General features: G+C 37.1%; 1 protein-coding gene across 1 annotated transcript in view; it reads left to right on the forward strand.

Annotated features, from left to right (window-relative positions):
- dock1 (dedicator of cytokinesis 1) overlaps window positions 1–22211 on the forward strand; it is a 432222-nt gene that overhangs the window by 228364 nt on the left and 181647 nt on the right. The gene's annotated exons all lie outside the window — the stretch shown is intronic.

A 22211-nucleotide genomic window follows, 5' to 3' on the forward strand; every position in this document is an offset into this window, starting at 1 on the left:
ACTTCTAGAGCATTCCCAGAAGCACCTACACATACAGGAATAGCAGAAAGATTGTCTTGGGTGAACATAAAAGAATCTTAGTTACTTTTGCAGAGGAGCATTGAAGTACTCCCCAGTGTATTTACCAATATCCTTCAAATGAAATAAAAAAAAATTGGATTATTATCATATTGCTAATTGGAAGTTATAGCTCTGTACATAAGCACCACAGCACTTACTACATTGCAACAAATGCAATACTTCAGGATTACTTAATTTTCCATATGCATTTGGATCTTAATGGCTTTTGACCACAGATCAAAGTAAAAGCTACTTCCTCAAGAGTTTGCAGTTGTGAACTAACTTAATTCCCTCATGGCAAGGCTCTGTGTATCAGCAGGGTGGTAATGACATAATGCTATCATGTTGGGAGGCTGGAAGAAACCTGGCCTACTAAAATACCTATTTATCCCTACCTTGAATATACCTCAGCATTCTCGGTAGAAAATTCCAAAGATTCTCAACTCTGAGAAAAGAAATTCTTCTTTATCTCAGTCTTAATTGGGCACCTTTATCCTGAGGCTTTTTGCCCTATTTTCACATCTTCCCATCAGGGAAAACCACCTCAGATCGTCTACTTAGTCAAACTCCCTTAGAATCTTTTTTCTGTGCAGCATGAACTTTAATCTCATGTGTTTAACCACTTTTGTTTTATATTTGCACCCCTTCCACATGTAGCGATTTGACCCTGGTTATAAATATTCACATAGATTTTTTTTATTTACCTTTTTTTTTATAAGATGTGGTCATTGCTGGCAATACCATGATGTCATCCCTAATTGCTTCTGAACTGAGGCAGTTAACATTCAATCATATTGTATTGGAGAATTATTAAGCTAATGTTAGTTCTGTTGAAAATGCATTGCAAACGGATCAGATCGGTAGTATGAAGTTTTGAAAATAACATATGATTTTCAAATTGCAGTGAGATGCTGGCCTGGCTAGAAAAGGTTTTAGATATTCTAGAATATCTACTTTCTACTATCTTTTAGAATTTCTATCTATTTACCTGTAATACATGAGTGTCAATACTCAACAAGGAGCAGTAATGTGGTAAGATAGTGGTTCAAGTTACTGGAGTGGTGGCTAGAGGCTTGAATTACTTAATGGGGACAGGTTTCAATCCCAACATGGCAGCTAGGGAATTTAAGTTTGAGATATTAAGTATATGTATTTATCATTAAACTATTCTTTAGTAAAATAGATTTTTTCTATTAATAATGTCTTTTAGGGAAAGAAATCTCTCATCCTTACCCTGTTTCATCTATCTTTGACTCCAGACTCTCTGTTGTGGTTGACTCTTCCTTCTGAAGCAGCTTAGCAAGCCAACCAGTATGGAACAACTCAAGGAGAGGGAGAGGCAGAAAGTATCCACCTCTACAACCAAGTCCATATCATGTGAAAAAAATAAATATCAAATAAAAATATTCAATTTTGTATTAAGGGCTTCCAAACAAGAGCATTCCAAGTGGTTATATCATAAGTGGGGTATGATAACTTGGGTAATAGCTGCCTACTGTAATCTCACCCAGGTGACTATTCTTCACTTGTGAGCCTTGTCAGCACAAGTTGGCTATTTAATCAACTAAACAACACCAAAATCAATATAACTTTTCCTTTAGCTGACATTCATGCATTGTTATTCTGGCCAGTTCATTGGATTGAGATCAAGAAGAGTATCTCTACTGTCTTGGAACTTGTGCAGTCTGTATACTTTAGTGAATTAACAGCTAATATACTTTATATAATTCCATGATTCTTATGAACAAAATTGAATGAAGACTAAAACAGTGAGGGAATGAGAAAAATGATATGAAATCAACTGGAGAAAATAATTTGTTTGTGAATACAAATTTTTAAGAAACCTAAGGTCATCAAAAATGTGCATCAGCACAATCTGTGATGTCATTGGTCTGGTATATCCCTTACTCTCCCTTTGGAGGGGGTGGGGGTAGACAGCATCCCAGCTGTAGTACTGAAGAGTTGTGTCCCACGACCAGCTGCATCTCTGATTAAGTACAGAGCAGCACAGTGGCATCTACCCAATATTGTACAAAACTTCATGGTTATTTCCTGTCCATAAAAAGCACAGCTATCCAATCTAATAAATAACTGCCCATTCATATTATTCTCAAACATGAGTAAAATCATGGATGGAATCTTTGATAGCACTAACCTGTGGCAATGCATAACCTCCTCACTGATGCCAAGTTTGGATTTTACCAGGACCATTCGATTCTAGACCTCATCATAGCCATTATCCAATTGTGTATCAGAGAGTTAGAGAGTTGGTGAGTTGAGAGTGACTGCACAAGATTTAGACATGAGCTGATCTGTGGCAAGTAACATTTGCACCACAAAAGTGCCAGATGATGACCATCTCCAACAAGAGGGAATCTAGCCACCTATCCTTGACATTCAATGGCATTACCATTGCCAAATTCCCCACCATCAACATCCTCAGGTCTACTTTTGACCAGGAATTCATCTGATCAGCCACATAAATACTGTGGCTACAGGAGCAGGTCACAGGCTGGGTACCTTGTGGCAGGTGACTCACCTTCTGATACCCGAAAACTTTTCCACCATCTGTAAGACGCAAGTAAGGAGTATGATGGAATCATCTCTTATTGCCTGGATGAGTGCTGCTCCAATGACTCTCAAGAAGCCCAACATGTTTGAGAACAAAGCAACTCATTTGATTGGTATCCCATCAACCAATTTAAACATTAATTTCCTCCATTACCAGCACACATTGGCTGCAGTGTGTAACATCTGCAAAATGTTCTGCAGTTACTTACCTAATTGCACTGATAGCATTTCCCAACGCCATAATCTCTGTCACCAAGATCGATAAGGGCAGTAGCATAGGGACATCACCATCTTCAGGTTCCCCTCCAAATCACACATCATACTGATTTGAAAATTGATGATCTTCCATTATTGTTAAATCATGGAACTCTCTACTTAACGGTACTATGGGAGTATTTCATAAAAAGGACTGCAGTGGATCAAGGCGATGGTTCACCTCAATCTTCCCAAGGGCCATTAGTGATGATAAGATAAGATCTTTATTAGTCACATGCACATCAAAACACACAGTGAAATACATCTTTTGCGTGGAGTGTTCTGGGGGCAGCTCGCAAGTGTCGCCACGCTTCTGGCGCCAACATAGCATAGCCACAACTTCCTAACCCGTACGTCTTTGGAATGTGGGAGGAAACCGGAGCACCCGGAGGAAACCCACGCAGACACGGGGAGAACGTACAAACTCCTTACAGACAGTGGCCAGAATTGAACTCTGGTCTCTGGCACTGTAAAGTGTTACGCTAACCGCTACACTACCGTGCCTAGTGAGAAGTAGCTACTGGCCTTGGCAGCAAAACTCAGTTCTCAAAAAATGAATAAATTGAGAAAAATGATTGAAATGCAGAATTTAACTGCCAGATAAACATGAGGCAAATGAACATGGTTCACGTAAGTAACAGAACAAAATAGACTAATTAAGGTTGCACATTCAGATCAGACATATAAGTAGATGCTAATCTGTATGCTGCAGTATTCTCATGACGCAGATGAAGAAGATATGGTTTTATTTCAGGAATATTATGATAGCGAAGTGTAGAAAAGTGCAGCAAAAGGAATAGTCACTGTGGAACAAAACCTAGTAAATGACAGAAATGAATCGGAAATCATTTTTTCCCTTCTGATGTGTATGACAATTAAATTAAAGTGTTAAGATCCTCAGAAGTTTCAATTGCATTGGTAACACAAAACCTGAATGCAGTCCTTTTTAATGTTGCATTGAAGAAGTATCTTGCTGATGATAAGTTAAAAGTAAAACTTTCTTAAACCTGTACAGCTGATAACTTGGTGATGGGCGGGGATAATACTTTTGGATAAATACTGTCTTTTTAGATAAATGTGTTCATTCCCATTCATTCATTTTGAATCGTTCTTGGCCCCAGACTTCCATACGGTTCAATCTTGCAGGATCCGAGATCCCATTGATTTCAAACACATTAATTTCAGTGGGGCATCTAGGCATGTGGATTAGGAGGCAAAGGGCATGGCGAGTTATCTTTTATTTAATTTTCCTTTGCTACTTTTAATTATCGATGTGATTTAATTGTTATTTTCTAATTTTGTAACTTAAAATTATTTACTTTGCTTTTAATAACTTTTAAATATCTCTGATCTATTCATGCTTGAACCACAATTTCTTGCAGCAAGCAAAAATAGTTGTGACAATTACCTGGTGTGCCACGCTCATCCTCTTTCTTCCACTTAGAGTGAGTCAGAGCAGTACCCAAAACCCAAGAATGAACCACAGTGCACCAGTAGTGGAGCATGGGATTGAAGGTTGCAACATGCCAAGCACAACCTATCACATTGCCAACATGCTGTCAAAGGTGACATCCAGTGATAAGGCCTTCAGTAATGTCTGTGGCTGGAGCCCTCAGGGCCCCTCTATCTTGTCTCCTTTTTCAATTTCTATCTGTGTACCTGGGTATTTGAACCTTTTACTAGATTGAACAATTTGCCTGCAATCATCCAACCCAATCATTCATTATATTAACTTAGATCAGCTTCCCAAAGAAGAACCTACGTATGACAATCAGTTTTGGTTTTGCTTCATCAAGTATGTTAAATAGTATATATTTGAATTTCACGAATAAGTATACCTTCTTGTGCTTGGGAAAGAAGAATTGTATGTTATTAGACAAGCTACGTATATAATAATTAAGGCTGATGAGTGATGAAATTGTATCATTAGAAATTATAAATATAGTGTTTTCCATTGTGACACACAGATTTAATAGCATTGTTTTCTGTTGAGCCAGTCAAAAATATTAGTCTTATATTATTGCCTAACAGTGCATTTAAATCTGTTATTAACTCCATATCAATTATTTTAATCTCATAATTATTTCATAATTTAAATTTAGGAAATTTTCTTTTACTGGAAACAACTAAATTAGAAATGAGTCCATGCTGAATTGCTGGCATTTCTCAGCAATTTGTGCTGATAGTATTCAGGATGTCTCAAACCCATGGTCATGTTCCATCAACCATTTCCCAGATGTGATTGACACTGGGGTCCACATGGAATCCAGTAGTTGAGCTGATGTTCCACAACATTTCTTTGGGGAAAATGCCTCAGATTTTGTACTGAGTTAGACATGGCATGAGGACCAAATGGCATTGATTTCAATCAGGATCAGAGGCAAAAAGACAAGGATAAGAGCAGTTCCTCTTTTTAAAAAGTTATTTTTTGCCTGTTTTACTGTTTTAAAGTTTTTTTTACCTTAATGGTTTTTTAAAGGGGAAGTGCTATTAATAAGGGATGTGATCAGTATAGTGGTAAGAAATTATCTTGGTTCAATAAATCAGGATGTAGAATTAGAATCATTTTGGTGGAATGGAGAAAGAGCAAAGGGCTGAAAGCATTAGTGCAATTTATGTATAGGCCACCAAATAGTAGTTCTAATACTAGGCATGGCTTGATATCAGGAAACTAAATATATCTTGCTACATTGGCATGCCATAAGCAGCAAATGCCCCAGAAAGTTTTCACTGCTGGCAAAATCTTACTACCAGTGTTGCCGACTGCAAAAGCTGTGAGGGATTTTATTAGTTTTTAAATGTTGCTGCAATCAGAAATATTTAAAATATTATTAAAATTGAAGTATATAATTTAAAATTGAAAGCTCTTTAAGCATTTAAAGGCATCAAGTTAGTTTAAAATTACCAAAAAAATAAATATTTAAAGATAATAAACTAAATCAAAATAATTTTTGTTTAAAGTTTATCTTCCTGTTGCTTTTATTTGCAACCCTACAATTCCCATAGAAATTATTGCAGTTGCAATTCCAGCACCAAATCTAATGAAGTATACGATCTGAGAAGCATTTTTCGAGCCTAAGTGCTGGGAAATCAGCAAGAAGTAAAAACTGGTAGAATCAGGATTCAGAATTTTTTCAGTGAGTTTGGGACTACCATGTTGACAGCGCATATGCAGGGACTGTTTTTTAGTGAGTATATTACAAATAAATTATTTGTATTTAATGCATTTTCAATAGGATTCACTGATCAAAAGAATGATTGAATGTAAGTGTTAAACCATTAATAGCTGTTGTAAATTTGATGGGAAAATCTTAAGGGATTGTGATACCTACAATGAGTATATTTTAGAATGATTGGATTCTATAAATTTCTATTTATCTGCCACTTACTTATACATATATTTTAATTAATTGGTTATGTTGTCAAACTGTAATCTCTTCACATAGTGTCCATCTGATCATGAAACTCATCTATTCATTAAGCCACTTTTTGTTTTAAAAATGTACATAGGAACTCCTTTTTACTTTCTTTTTGTTCTGTCCCTTCGACAACTCCTGCAGTATGTTGGCTCTGGAACTGAATATATTGTATGATGCAACTATTTTAAGAACGTTGATGGGAAGAAACGTCTATCTGACCAGAATTGAAATCGATTTAATGTCAGTTTCAATTTTGACTTTTAATCATGCTAAATAAATTAAGCATGAAAAGCACATGTTTTTATTTTGGAGTTAATGTTTTTACCACTAGCAATATCTATTTACAACCTTGCATAACCTTCATTCCTGAGAAGTGAAATTCATGGTAGCACAATTAGAACAACTTTTTATATAGCCTCTTTGTCTACTTGGGGAAATAATTGAAAATTGAGAAAGTAAAACTGTTAACATCATAAGTCAATCTGCAAAAAAGTCTTTTTTAGTTAGCAGTGATGAATCCCCACAGCCTCAATATATATTCAAATGTTATTGCATGCTCAATCTAAATTGGCTTGGCAGTCTATATTTGTGGTTAGCTGAGACTTTTTTTTCCACCTTTTATTTATAGATGATTGTGGAAGTGGGAGATGGTAAGGGGGGGGGGGGGGGGGGGACATAGACACAAATATTTTGCCAGTAAAGACTTTATCTATCTGATAGGCAGAGTGAAAGTTTAATAAGTGCCCTCCTCTGCTGCCATTCTCCAACTTGCATCAGGCTCCATTTATCTGGACTCTCATCGTTCAGGCTCAAACTGTGAAGGGATCACAAGACTTGGGATACATGCCCTTAAAGAGGCAGGCAGAAACATTCACCATAGAGCACCAACCACAGGGTGCTATGATGGCTTCCAATGAGCATCTTCTCTGGCAGAACATATGCAAGGGCTAGTGACAAAGGCAAGTCTCACAGATTGTGCTGTGCTCAGGAATTGTTTGGTAATAGGGTCATTATGCCCCATGTAGTTTTTACTGTCAGAGAAAGAAGAAAAAATGTTGTTTCAATGTCTTTTATTCCAAGTCTGAAATTCATATTCAGTCTATGCAAACTTACATTATAGTTATTGTGATGGCATGTCAGATTTTTTGTGCTTTCTAAATTCAGTTATAGGAAACAAACACTTCTAATTGCTTTAATTATAAATCCTTGTTTTAACTTTAACATGTTAACCATTATGTGTGTTTATTTTTGTTGATTTGAAAATGGTATCAAGATTTTAGTAAATCGAGTAAGTAGCTTACTTCAAATAAAAGTAATTGCTAATCCTCAGGTTGTGGAGCTGAGTAAAGAGGTTTTCATTGAAGTGTACCTTCTGGATCATAGGGGACTTATGATCCCATACTCCTGGGATCATGTAAATCTTTTGAGAAGGAAAACAATTCAATAAAAATATTGTAAAAACATACTCTGTGAGAGTCAACAGGACTACCTGAGCACAATGGTATGGAATTACTGCAGAAAAGAGGTAAGGTTTTGGTGTCCCTGAGAAAATTGACCGTCACAATATACATGACTGTGACCTGATAGCATTTGTCATTATTATTGCAAAATTAGAATAAATACTTAACAAATCTTAAAGCTTACTCATAGCACAGATTTTTAATTGAAGAAGTCAGATGATGCCTTGTTGTCAGTTGGGAAGACGCATATGCCCGTGGTGGAGGAGAAAGCAGAAGGTGAACGCATGGTTGGGTGGGAAAGTGGAGATAAAAGAAAGAAGTGGGTACTCACACAAAATGCTGGAGGAACTCAGCAGGGCAGGCAGCATCTATGGAGAGAAATAAACAGTTGATGTTTCACGTCGAGACCCTTCGGCAGGACTGGAAAGGAAGAGGGCAGAAGCCAGAATAAGGTCAGGGGAGGGGGAGGAGTAAATGCAGGCAGGTGATAGGTGCGTTCAGGTGATAGGTGAGTCCAGGTGAGAGGGGGAAGATGGGGAGGGGGAGATGTAAGAAGCTGAGAGGTGATAAGTAGAAGAAGCAAAGTGCTGAAGAAGAAGGTACTCAGGTAGGGGGGTAATAATTGGGTCTGTAGATAATATTTCAGAAAAAGAACTTTCTTTGCCTTGCTTTATTTCTAGCAATGGACATCAAGCTGTTTAATTGGTTGAACATTTATTTCACTAAGAAAAACGACTAAAGTAAATTTGCAGAAAATGCTTGAATTGATTAAAGCCCATTTGAGATTATACCTTCTGCAAAAGATGACTTTTGTACTTTAGGTTGGGAGAAAGGACTTTGCTTCCTCCACAGAATAAGGAAGATCAAAAAACACCAAGAAACCACCTTAAAAATCAGTTAAATCAGCATATTGGGACAGAAGAGCTATGAAAACTGTAGTAAGTAGTTCTTCTGAAGTTTTTTGAGGGTTTTGGTGAAACTTGCAGTAAGTCGTTCCACAGAAGGCTTTTAAGGCTGTTTGTATTGAGTTCAAGGAAAAATGGAGAAGAGGTGAAGAATCAAGGGATGTTGGCAAAAGTTTCGTTTCTATCCCGTTGCATCTTGGAAAGGCCACAGGACTTTTAGAAGGTATCCAGGTTGTTTCTAAAAAAAACAAATCTGTTTGTGAGTTGCAGGCAATGGCATATGTGCAGACATAAACAAGATCAAACCAGGGATGTGGCATGGACTGTATACAATGGAATGTGTGTGCTAGAACTGATACAGGATATCAGCCTATGGGGTGTATCTCTGAAGATCAGTCCTTCTGGCTACCATAAATGAATCATTGTTGAAGGACATAGATAAGACCATTCTCTGTTATGTGCCATCTGTGCCTGAAGTGGACTAATGTGTAGCAGAAATAGAATCAATGTTGGTCAGCAAAAATTGTATCAGCAAATGACAACCAAGCAGCAAGACTTTTGGTCCTAGGACATTGCCCTGCAGAACTTCTGCGGTGATGATGTGGGTGTGAGATAATTGGCTTCCAGCAGTTACAACCATCTTTCTTTGCTTGGTATGGATCAAGCCAGTGGAGATCTTCCCTCAGATACCCATTTAATTTTTTCCAGGGCTGTTTAATGTCGTATTTGGTTGGTTGAAAAGTGCCTTAAATTCAATGCCAGTACCTAAACTCTCAGTTTTGCATTTGGCTTTTTTTTGTCCTTGTTTAGACCAGGGCTTTATGTGTTCTGGAGCCAGATATTGCAACTGGAAACCAAATTGATCATTGATAACTAAGGATTTGGCAAGTTCCGGAGTACAAGTTTTTAGTATTGTAACTACAAAGTTGTTGTAACCCATTAGTTTAGTTGATTCCAGAGCACTTTTTGATGTTGTTAGGATTTATTTTAAATTGGCTGTACACTGGAATTAGTGTTGGTTGGGAGGAGGCAGAGATAAACAATCCAGTAAGCAATTCTGGCTGAAAATGATTGCAGATGATTTGGCCTTGTATTAACTGTTGGATTGTTGCAACGTAACACCATTGATGTGGGGCTATCCATGGAGCTGCCTCCTGTTAATTATCAGAGCATTAAAACTCCAGATGCTGGAAAGTCAAAACAAAAATAGAGAATACTGGAAACACTCTGCAAATCAAGCAGCATCTCTGGGGAGAGAAACAGAATTAATGTTTTGGATCTAATGGAAAAGCAAGTATGTTAATTGCAGGGTGTGAGGTTTGGGTATGGGGAAGTGGACAGAACAAAAATAATGCCTCTGATAGGGTGCAGACCAAATTATAAGAGTCCCAGAGAATAGAAACAGGACAATTGGCCCAAGTCAGACCAAACTATCAAGCATTCCATTTATACCAACCTTGCACTACTCCCATTCTTTTATTTTCCCCACATTCTCAACAATTCCCCCCAGATTCTACTACTCACTTGCACTTAGTGCAATTTCTAGTGGCCAGTTAACCTACCAACCCGATATCTTTGGCATGTGGAAGGAAACCGGAGCACCCAGAGGAAATCCTTGCGGTCACAAGGAAAATGTGTAAACTCCACGCAAACAGCACCTGTGTCAGGATTGAACCTGGGTCATTGGAGCTGTGAAGCAGCAGCACTACTAGCTGCACCACTGTGCTTCCAATCAGTTGTCAAGATAACAATTGCTTAAAATTAGCAGTTGGAGAAAAAGTGAAAAAGAGCAAAAATGAATCAAAATGATACAGCTACATCTGCACAGGGAGCAATAAAAAATGGAATAATCACCTGAAGTTGTTAAATTCATTACTAAGTCCAGAGGGTTCAACACTCCCAGGCAGAAGATGAGGTAGTGTTCCTCAAACTTAAGTTGGGCATTGCAGGAGCAATTTGGAAGGCGGAATACAAAGATTGGAGTGGCAGTAGGGTGGAGAATTAAAGTGACAGGTGACTAGAAACTAGGGTTCACACTCATGAACTGAACAGAGGTGTTCTGCTGAGCACCCCTAAGTTTCCAGTCACCTGTCACTTTAATTATGTGCCTGTTGCACCATTGTTTGAATTATTAGGTTATTAAGTTCCTATGATTGTGCATTATGTACTATGTAGATAGTTATCAGATAAAAGCAGAAAAATAGGACGACATACAAATATCGTAAAACTTAAACCTTTCCTTACATTCCTTTCTAACTAGATATACCATATACTGTAATATATTTATTTTTAAGTCTTATTTTTTTCCAAATCGCCTCACTTGTGCAATTTGTAATTATGTAGTTTTCTCTTGTGAGACAGTGTCAGGTCAAGGATTTATGTCAGATCAACAATTTCAGAAGTAAACATATTGCCATCAAAAAATATTATTTTGCTCCATGCATTGAACCTCTTGGTTTTTCTTGCTTTCTTTCTGATTTATCCAAAGATAAAAATGTATTTATCAATCACATAGCTCCATCCTGCCTGTGGCAGAAAGGTGCTTGAAATGCTTTCAAGGATCCTTCAGTGGCAGCTCTCAGAAACTCTTGTTGAGGGTTTGAACAAAAAAATTTAAGAGGCAGATGACCAAAATTGTATATAGTCCATAAATAAATTTGCTCTATAATTTTCTGATTTCCGAAGATCATTAAGGAATTAAACTCTGAATCTAAATACATAATCAGAAATTCTGTTAAAATTATGGATGTAAATAACTAGTATCATGCTCACACACCCATCGCCATGTATGTTCATAGAGATTAGAGAATTACCTTAGTACTGGTGCACCAGCAATTATATTGTAAATCAACTATTTATCTTTCAACTACTGCAAAAGTTCAATTTATTGATTAGAGAAATTAATAATTTTAATCAAGGATTGCAAAAACTTCCTAAATTTACTTGTTTTCTATTACTAATGTAGCGTGAATACCCTTACAGTATGATGTTTTTCCTCGATTGAGGCACTCAGCCAGAAGATTGGGCTGATTGTAAAATTTATAGAGCTCATCCTTTAGCCCATACTCACCAAAAATTTGATCAAACAAATCTTCACTGGGTATTCTGTTTTCTGACATTGATTGAAAATGACCCTCTTGTTGAACATTTTTCTCTCTTCCTTCCCTCCTTCGCTTTCCCTCTCTTTCTCTCTCTTTCTCTCTTCCCCATTGCTCTTTCCCCTTCTATTTTTCCTCCTTTCTCTCCTTTCACTGCCTTCCTCTCCTCTCAGTCTTCCCTCTCTCCATCCAATTTTTCTCTCCTCACCTACTGTCTCCTGATCACTAACATCTCTTTCTCTTCCAGCTACCTCCTCCCACACTCATTCTTCTACTCTTCCCACATCAGAAGTAGCCACCAACGTTTGACTCCCAGCTGACATGTACTCCTGACCCAACCAGTTTCCAGTGATGGACATCTGTTTCTGTCCCTGCTAGAAATTCCTAGTTACCAGAAGATCAGCAGGAGTAAGAGATTAGCTTTATTTACCCACAGTTGCTGAATTTCATCACGGCAGCTAGGTCTTATTTCTATTCCTTTAGATTAACACAAGCTATCAAGGGAGTGGTGGCACAAGATATCAAAGTTTTGTGCTCTCTGATGGTGGGGGTTGGGGGTGGTATGAACTAGGAGATGGGTGTACGATCTGCGAACCAATGTGCCAGGCTGGATGTCTGTGGTAGGTATTGTTAAGTATTTGTATTGCTCTATTTTAAACTCTCCTACAATGGAGTATTTCTTCTGCTCTGGTACAAGCACTTATACTGGGATTTATCCACATTGCTCAACACAAATCCTGATGTCCAATGCTGTCACCTGTGCTGTTGGCTCCCACTGTGCTGTACCAATGGTCTTCTCATAAAATTCACAGGGTGGGGAAATCTGCTTGCTAAATCTTTTCCAGATTAGACCTATCCTAAGTATAGGAGTTACATTCAAATAAATGAGAGAAACCTGCTTTCAGGAAAATATAAATGAAACTTTTATTATGACTTAAGTTAGTTTAAATATTTTAATTATGTTTCTAATTTGTTTAAAATCCTTTAAATTTGAATTTTTGTTAAACATTTAAAATTTTTTCAGCATTTTTATTTTTAATGATTCTAGGTGATTTTGATTGTGATTATTCAAGATATTCAGAAACATTAAATAACAATAACAACTGTGACAACCAGTTAATATGGTGAGTGGGGAAGATGGTGGCATTCAATACCTATCTCAGCCATTTTATGAGGTTAGTTTGCATCTTCCACTGAAATAGCCTGTAAACTGTAATTGGTGTTCAAGAAGGTTCAACAAAACTTCCCTTCTTTGGTGCTGCCTAGTTCTTAGGGTCACATATGCTTTCTGTAACCTCAAAATGTTTAGTCTCTCAACATGTCCTGCCACTTTAAAGGATTTATGCACATAAGCAACCAGATATAAGGGATAGCTCTTTGCAAAAATAAGGGAGGTGTGTGCACAGATTTGACTAAGTTTTGATGTACTGCTAGGCTTTGGTGGAACAAAATGCTCAATGTAAGCACTTCAAAAAGAGGCTGGGGAAACAGACTGCAAGCATTCAATCACATTCTAACCTCAAAGCCAAGAAGGAAGTGTGTGTGCCTGTTTTTTATTACCTGGGTGGCACTTCCACATGTGCCCATCAATGCGTGAGCACTGATACTTGTGCAGCATCATCTGGTCACCAGGGGTCTTGGTCTTGTTGCGTCAGGATTTTGTGAAGCCTGTGCAGTAGCTGGTGTGCAATGGGTACCCACATGAAAAGAAGTTATGCATAGACAACATCCACATATGAAGTTCAGAAACTGGGATGTCAGTGCCACATGAATAATCATGGCAGTATTAGTAGCACTCTGCTGTCTTCTGGAAATCAGATGCCTTGACATCGATATCATCACACTGGACAGGAGATGGCCAATTTAAAGAACGTGGTGGTGGATACACCTTTTGGAAGGGAAAACTGGAGGAGGAATGCTGTCTTCATGAAGTGAGTTCTGCCATCAAGAAATCTTGGGTCCATGAATCAGGGAGTATGGAGAAGCCCTGTGTAAGCAGTGAAAGGAGCGCACCACCTCACAGAAGGCCCACCTACCTACCCTGTCTTGCATCTCCAGTCCTATCTGTGTAAAAATCTGTGGTTCCTATATTGGCTTTGCCAGTTACCTAAAAACACACAAAATCAGATTGGAAGCAAAGGAACCGAAAAAAGAATTAAATAACCAATGCTCTCAGGAGCAGAAGTTGTGCCCCAATTTTTGTTTTCCTGTAAATGTAGTTGAATATGCTTTTAAAAAAATATCCTCTTAATTTACAATCCTGTGTGAATCGTCTGTGTTCATTGTATCTCATGATAAAGAATTTCAGATTTGTTTGGTAATGTAAGCTGGACTACTTTAAACTTAATTTGTGCCTCTTGCACATCACAATTAACTTCCTCTGCCAGTTGTCTCTTCCTAATGATATAATTGTTAGAAATATCAAACTTCATTTCAGTCATTAAACCCAATTTCCACCCATCCTCTCAGGTGGACATATAAAGCCCATAGCATAATTTGCTAATGAGCAGGGGTGTTTTTCCAAATATCTCCAACTTAATTTCAGTACCGTCCTTAGTCAAAGAAAAAAGTCACAAATGTGATGAATTTTGAAAATAAATAAACTAGTTAATTATCTTCTGTACTTAGTGGATAGTTAGATATTATCATCATTCTACATGGTTTGATGCAGAAACCTAGGCCACAAAGAAACAAAATTAGGGAGAAAAGCTCTGAAACTAATCATACAGTGATATATTTAATGTTGCAGGCGTTGCTTATAGTGTCAGACTTTGAACTCAAATCCTACCCTATGCAGTCTGGCCCATACTCTTTACCTCCCCTCACTGCTGACATCAGTAATACACCAATGACCTAGGACCCAGGGGATAACATCTAGCCCATTGATTTACATTGACTGAGTAAGTCACAATGAAAGTAGACTTGTAGTCTTACTGGTGATTTAAGGATTGAGTTTTGCAATTTTTGTCAATGTTCCGCTGGTAGAATTCCAGAATTGCAGAGGCATAGAGACAAAACACAGATGGAAGGGTACAGAAATTTTTGAGGAAGCATTGAACAAAAATAGTTCATCAGAGGCGCGATAGAAGTAAGGCTATGAGACAACAGACCCATGCAACGGCACAAAGATTAATTAATCCTTCAAGTTGAGCAAGGAATATCATTTCCAAGGGTTCTTCTTTTGAATAGATTGTAAATGCATAAGATTTGTAGGATGAGGCAATCAGTGTCACTTTATAAAATGTATTATAGCTATTATCTATCTCATGTTTATTATCCAATGATTGTATCAAACAGCAATAGCTTTTCTGCAGAGACTGATAGGTATTTATGTATATTTATCACCAATAAATTCATGGATGTCTCTATTTACCTTTTGCCCTTTTATAGAGGCTGATGAGATCATGTTGCTCCTTAAGACAGATGATTTCATTGCCTCAGAGCACTTTAAAAGAAAGCCAAGAACCATGATTAAGCCAATGTAGCATTAATCTCATTATCAGTTTCTTGGACTTCAAATCATAAAGCATAGAATTATTGGGACTGTTACTTCATAACATTGGCTATATAATGTAGCAGAACTCCAACATGCTGTAAAAAAAAATGAAATTTAACCCTGAAATATGTACTGTGCATGATGAAATTCAGTATTAATTTTGAATATTCACTTAATAATCGCCAGCCATTAATAAATTTTATCCCTCTGACTGTAGTTTGGAAGCATCTGTTAGATACTACACTTCTTTTGCATCAGTTTTATTATTACAGCTGTTGTTAGTTATCCTTCAGCAAGAAAGTTCAGAGTTCGTCTCTCTGAGGAATGGCCCTAATTAAAACTTAAATACCAAGTTACTTACCAATAATATCTGATGGAATAAACATGAATTGATGTGTTACACTTTGACGCACTACTTTTGCTTGCTCTGTTGCCATATTTATTACAAAAACAAGTCAATTAAATCCTAATATGAGTAATATGAACTGTATTTGGTTGTAGAATACTGACTACCATATCTTCCTTGTATACACTATATTCAGCTGTGTTGCCAGGCATAGCTATAAAATCAAATGAGATTTTTGTTGTTGGAACAAGAGTCAAATTAATCATTAAATTTGAGATAGCGATTGTTTTGTTCGATTTAAAAATGCAAATTGGGATCAAATCATGCTGTTTGGTCTAATTGCAGATAGCAACTTGTTCCATTTTGTGGGAAATTTATGCCAATATCCTAGTTATCTAATCTAATTTTAAATATGTTTGACAAATAAAGATATTAAATTTGGCTTAAATTTGAGACCATACAACTGATGAGGTACATATGAACACTTTATTCATTCTAAAACAGTAAAAAACCTGTTAGTAGAAAATGGGTTTTCGTGCATCTAGGGAGCCAACTATCCTAACTGCATGCATACAGAATGATTTTATGCTGCTTTCATACATATTTTTACATGGATAGGTACCTTCAGAGCACAAGTTGATGGATGAGAGCAGCAATGTGACGTGACTGGAAATTCACATTAATGCATTTTCTTTGGAGTGGTGACAGAATACAGTTAAATATATTTTACCATGCTCTAATAAGATCATGAACATGTTATGTAGAATGTTACATTTCTTAACAATTTTTTGTAGCAATGTCTGATCAAGATTTCTCTAGTTCGATTAAATCATGATATTAAGGTCATCTTGTTAAATAGTATTCTTCTTTCACCATCGATGTTCTTTGATGAAACTGGTCTGGCTAGAATTGGTCTTTGTTTATCTCTGTTTTATAAATTGGCCATTTCTGTGCCTTTCATTTATTTTTATTCATGTTATTCCGATATTGGTAAAATATTTATCTTGTGCATAAATGATTGGGTATTTAAATATTCTGAAGCATGTGGTTACATTTTTATCTTTTGATTTCACAAATATTTTCAGGTGCAATACATCTTGCTGCTGAGTACAAAAGAAAACTCTCTCTACGTATTATCATATTAAAACATCAATGATAGAAGTACTTTTTTTCAGATTTCAAGCATTTGGTCTATTTTGAATTTGTTTCATCACAACACACAGTACTAATTTTTTATAGCCTGTGGACAGCTCGACAATTTGTGGTTGGGGTTTAACATGTCCATAGTCACTGATCCACCTGATTTTCCAATTGTTAAAAATCACTGTCTAGTGAGCACAGAAGTAGAAAACCTTGACTTTCAAATACTAATGATGTATATATAGGAACCTTAAAATTGGTGGCCTGCATTCAACTATCTAGGCCTTAAGTTGAAAAGGAATTTGGGGTATCGATACCAGACTAATAATGTAGACACCAGTGCTGATAATCCAGAGATGTGAATTTCAATCCCACCGTGAGAGCTAGAGAAGTTAAATTCAGTTAATTAAATGAATATGGAATAAAAGTTTCATGTCATTATCAGCAACTGTTAAACTCTAAGATTGTGATCAAAACACTTTTGGTTCATGTAAATCCTTTGGAGAAGGAAAGCTACGATTCTTATCTGGTCTAAACTGTATGTAAATCTCGACTCTCACAAATATGATTGACTCTTACTGTCCACTGAAATGGCTTTGGAAGTCACTCAGTTGTACTATTCCACCATGATAAAGCATCATTAAACAAAAGCTAGATTCATTATGTGGCATTGACTACAACATCAAATTGGGACAAGACAGAGGCACACCAGATTACGCTTACTGAGGTTTGTATAATTATGTTAACATTGGGAGAACTATCTCAGGTTAGTTAAATAACAGCCTATTCAATAATTCGCACAGAATTATGCCAATAGAGGTCCTATCCCACAAATTTGATTGAGTATTCTGAGGATGTGACAAAGGTGACTGATTAGGGTTGGGCAGTGGATGTTGTTCAAATGGACTTTACTAAAGCATTTGACAAGGTCCCTCAAGGTAGGTTGGTCCAGAAGATGGGATCCATGGTGAGTTGGTAAGTTGGATACAAAATTGGCTTGGTCGTAGAAGACAGAGGGTAGTGGTGAAAGGGTGTTTTCCTGACTGGAGGTCTGTGACCAGTGGTGTTCCGCAAGGATCAGTGATGGGACCTCTGCTGTTTGTAACATTGGATGATAATGTAAGCAGTCTAATTAGTAAGTTTGCAGATGGCACGAAAATTGGTGGAGGTTTGGCTAGTGAAGAAGTTTGTCAAAGGATACTGCAGGATATAGATCAGTTGGAAATTTGTTTAGAGAAATGTAAGATGAAGTTTAATCTGGACAAGTGTGAGGTGATGCATTTTGGGATATCAAATGCCAGAGAAAAGTATACAATAAATGGCAGGACCCTCAGGAGCATTGATGTACTGAGCGATTTTGAGTTGTGAGTCCATAGCTCCTTGTAAGTGGCAACACAAGTGGACTGGGTGGTAAGGCATCATCGGTCAGGACATTCAGTGTAGAAGTTGGGAAGTCATGTTGCAGCTCTATAATACTTTGGTTAGATCACATTTGGACTATTGTGTGCAGTTCTAATCACCACACTTTAGGAAGGATGTAGAGGCTTTGGAGAGGGTACAGAAGAGGTTCACCAGGATGTTGCCTAGATTGCAGTGTATTAGCTATAAGGGGAGGTTGGATAAACTTGGATTGTTTTCTCTGGAGAGTTGGAGGCTGAGGGGCGAGATTATGAGAGGCATAGAGGTGGAAATGTCAAATATTAGAAGGCATGGGTTTAAGGTGAGGGGGAAAGCTTAAAGGAGATATGCAAGGCAAATTTTTTTACACAAAGTGTGGTAGATGCCTGGATTGTACTGCTAGGGGAGCTGGTGGAAGCAGATACCATGGCAGCATTTAAGAGGCATTTAGACAGACATATGAACAGGCGGGGAGTAGAGGGATACAGACCATTTGCAGGTAGATGGGAATAGTTAGATTGGCATCCTGGTCAGCATAGGCATGATGGGCTGGAGGGCCTATTCCACTGCTGTACTGTTGTATGTTCTTCCTGCCAGTGTCACAGATACTCTCGTTATCCCTGGATATGTCGTATCCTGCTGGAAGATAGACCACCAGAGGTGATGGCACTGTGATATACAGTAAGGAATAAGTCATCCAGGAAGTGTTCAGCATTGACTCAGGACCTCAGAGCAAACGGTCAGATGTGGGAGAGAAAATGTCCTTTTCATGACCATCTGCTCTCCTTCAGCTGATGAATCTGTATTCCTTCATATTAAACACAACCTAAAAGAAGCACTGGGAGACCCACATTTGATGGGATCAGCAGAGGATGGGGTGGGGGCTCGCAAATCAGGCTGGGGATTGGATGAGTCTCGGGTTGGGGGTGGTTTGTGTCTCCAGAGCACTAAGCAAAGCTAACATTGTAGTAAGTAAACCAAAAAAAGTTGCATGATTTTTGTTTACTTCCATCTCTTTAAAACATCTTTGAACAGCAATATAAAATTATATTCACTGTCCAGAATACATAAGAACATAAGAAAGAGGAGCAGGAGTAGCCACATAGGCCTAAAAGTTTCAGGGAAGGGGTGCCTAAGAATGAAGATACTAAATTGATGCCCCAGTCCAGCACTATACAAATAAAACCATGTCCTGGGAGAACCTGGATGTCCCCAGGACAATATGATTCAGGTTCTCCTAAGTGTTCTGAGAGGGCCTTTCATGGGAATGGAGTCATCCATGCACCTCCATTAGAAAATCTTGTGAGGACCACAAAGGTGACTGATGCCAGGAACTGGCTTTTTAGATTTCCACGCTGATGTGAAATGATCCAAAATGGGCCATTACCACCTTTCTTTCGTTGATCTTCAGTTGCATAAAACTTGGGGGGGGGGGGGGGAGGGGGGGTGGAAACAATTGAGGCTAACAAACAAACCAGCCATAATCTTATAGGCCTCCATGGCTACTGCTCCCCTAATGTTATTTTAGACAGTGCAGTGAATTTTGTATTGCCGTTCAAAGATATGTTTCAAGTGGAAGAGAATGCAGTAAAAAAAATTGGTGTAAATTTTTTCTTTGGTTTAATTGGTACCAGGTTACCTTTGCTTCATGCTTTGTAGTGGTGGAACATTACCTTCTGGTTCTAACTCTGCAATGTGCCTTTTGCTCAGGACTCATAAATTAGTACTATTTGTAGTGTATTGAATGTTGGATCCATTCTGTTTATGTTTACATTTTTAATTTGAAGCGCATTGGTCTATTTGTACTGTTCATGTTAAGGTAGTTTGCATTTAGTTTTCTTTTTCATCAAACAATTGATCTTTTTCCCCTGTTCAAAATAGACATATTGATTCTTTCTTTCTTTCTTTGACATATTCCTTGATTTCAGATGTCAAAATGAATGTGAATCTGGAGGAGCAATTTAAAAGAATTTCTCTCTTTAAGATTAGTTGAATACTTAAGTAGAAGGTGTTTGGTGGTGATGGAAACCTGAATCTTTTGTATTGCATTGGAGGAGTATGTGAACATTTTAATCTTTCAGGGCTACTTAAGAAGTTTCTATGAAGCTTGTTAATTTTCTAATTGTATCTCAAGCTGTATATACCAGTGCAGCTTGGTGTACTGATTGAAAATTTAATCAGAAAGAAATACCTGCACCAAGAAATTTCAAACCTGCCAACAGGAAATTAAAATGGGATGGACCAGTAAGAAATATGATCACATTGAAACTGAATAGAGTGAACTTACTGAGCCAGGTTTTATTCATTAAATGTGAGAATTGGATGATTTTGCGGTTTCTGAATGTTAAAAACTGAGCAACAATAATTTGTGGCATACCCCAAAGACTTGAATATGAGTAGCAGAATTTAATTTTGCATTGAGTTGGGAATCTGAATTATGAACAAAGAGATCCATAGTTCAAACATTTGACTTTCTCCAATCATAGATAATTTGATGTATGCAAAGCAAAATATAGCAAATGTTGGAAATTTTGAAGTATAACTGAAAAATGAAAGAAATAGCACTGACGCAGTATCTATGGGAAGAGAACCAGTTAAGATTTCAGGTCTAATACCTTTATCAGAATTGCAATTGATACTTCTCGTCCTACATTCTTGTTTATTTTTCCTTTCTTTTTTTTTAATCTTTTCCCACTCTGCTTGCTCTATTTTAATCCCATCTTTGCTCCTGATTTTAATTTCATCATTACTCCTGTTTTCTGATTCTGTTCTCACTGTTCACTTAAATCTTTTTCCCTTTGTCATCTTCTTGCCTTTCCCTCATATTTGCCAACATTTCTTTTTTTTTACATTACTATCTGTAACATTAGCATTGCCACAAAGAAGAAGACAGATTTGAAGATCAGGCCTGAATGCTAAAAGTTCCACAGTGAGATGGATAGGATGGTAACTATGTTAAAAAATCAAGAGGGTTGAAATTAAATTAGGACCCTTAATATAGCCCAGGGTATGAGCAAGCTGAGATTCTTTCGTAGACATCTGAGACTATTTCTCATGGGAAATCAAAACTATGGTTTATGCTTAAATGGTAACATCTGATATCATGAAATTATCACAAGATTAAAAATTACTGACTGCATTTGTAAGAGTTCTGATCGCCTGGATTAGCAACTTTATGTAAAAGCAACAGCATTTTAGAAATGGTACTGATTTTACTCAGCAACTGCAGACACCAGATCCAAAATACTGATACATAAAATCCGATCATGTGGCGTTTACACCTGCTTTTATTACTTGTCATCTTAAAAAATGATTTGCTTCATGTTCCAGTAACTGGATTAGACACAGAATGATGGTTTATAATTGAAAATAATGACAAAATGTAAAAGAATGTACAAAATTACAAATTTATTCTTGTCTATTTTCTAAAATTAGCTCACCCAGAGTAATTCCTTTTGCATAAGATGCCATATGTATTTTGTACCGTTTGCATTACATATATTTTCTTGTTCATGTATATTCTTTATTTATTGAATAAGCCATTAATAGTAACCAATGAGTACTATTAAAAATATGCGATATTTCTTCTGTTCTGTAGAAGCACACCTTCTTTTTGATAGACCTCTCCTGAAATATAAAAGATAGGTCATTTACAAACACCATGCTAAAATTTTGTCATTTGTACATTTTAGTAGTTGTTTTCTCTCTAATATAAACTTGAGTTTGTCTTTTTGTAAAGTGGTCCCTGACTTTGGGGTAGCATTGAGAGCAAAATTATCAGCCTGTGTTGTAACTTTATACATTAGGGAATCAGACAGACTTTTTCATTTTTTTTTGAACTAAAGTAAATCAAACTGTCTATGAGAATATGAGTACCAGAGACTCAGTACCTCATTGAGAGTACAGAATAGGTCTTGACTTTGGATTTGCATTACTGATTTAGCATCTGTAAAACCAAAATCACATTGTATTAATGCAGAACTTACTGATTAGACCCAATTTAAGAGATTTTATGGAAAGATTGTAAAGGATACTTGCAGGTGAAAATATCATTGATGATACA

This window comes from Pristis pectinata, chromosome 12, assembly GCF_009764475.1.
Source record: "Pristis pectinata isolate sPriPec2 chromosome 12, sPriPec2.1.pri, whole genome shotgun sequence".
Taxonomy (NCBI): domain Eukaryota; kingdom Metazoa; phylum Chordata; class Chondrichthyes; order Rhinopristiformes; family Pristidae; genus Pristis; species Pristis pectinata.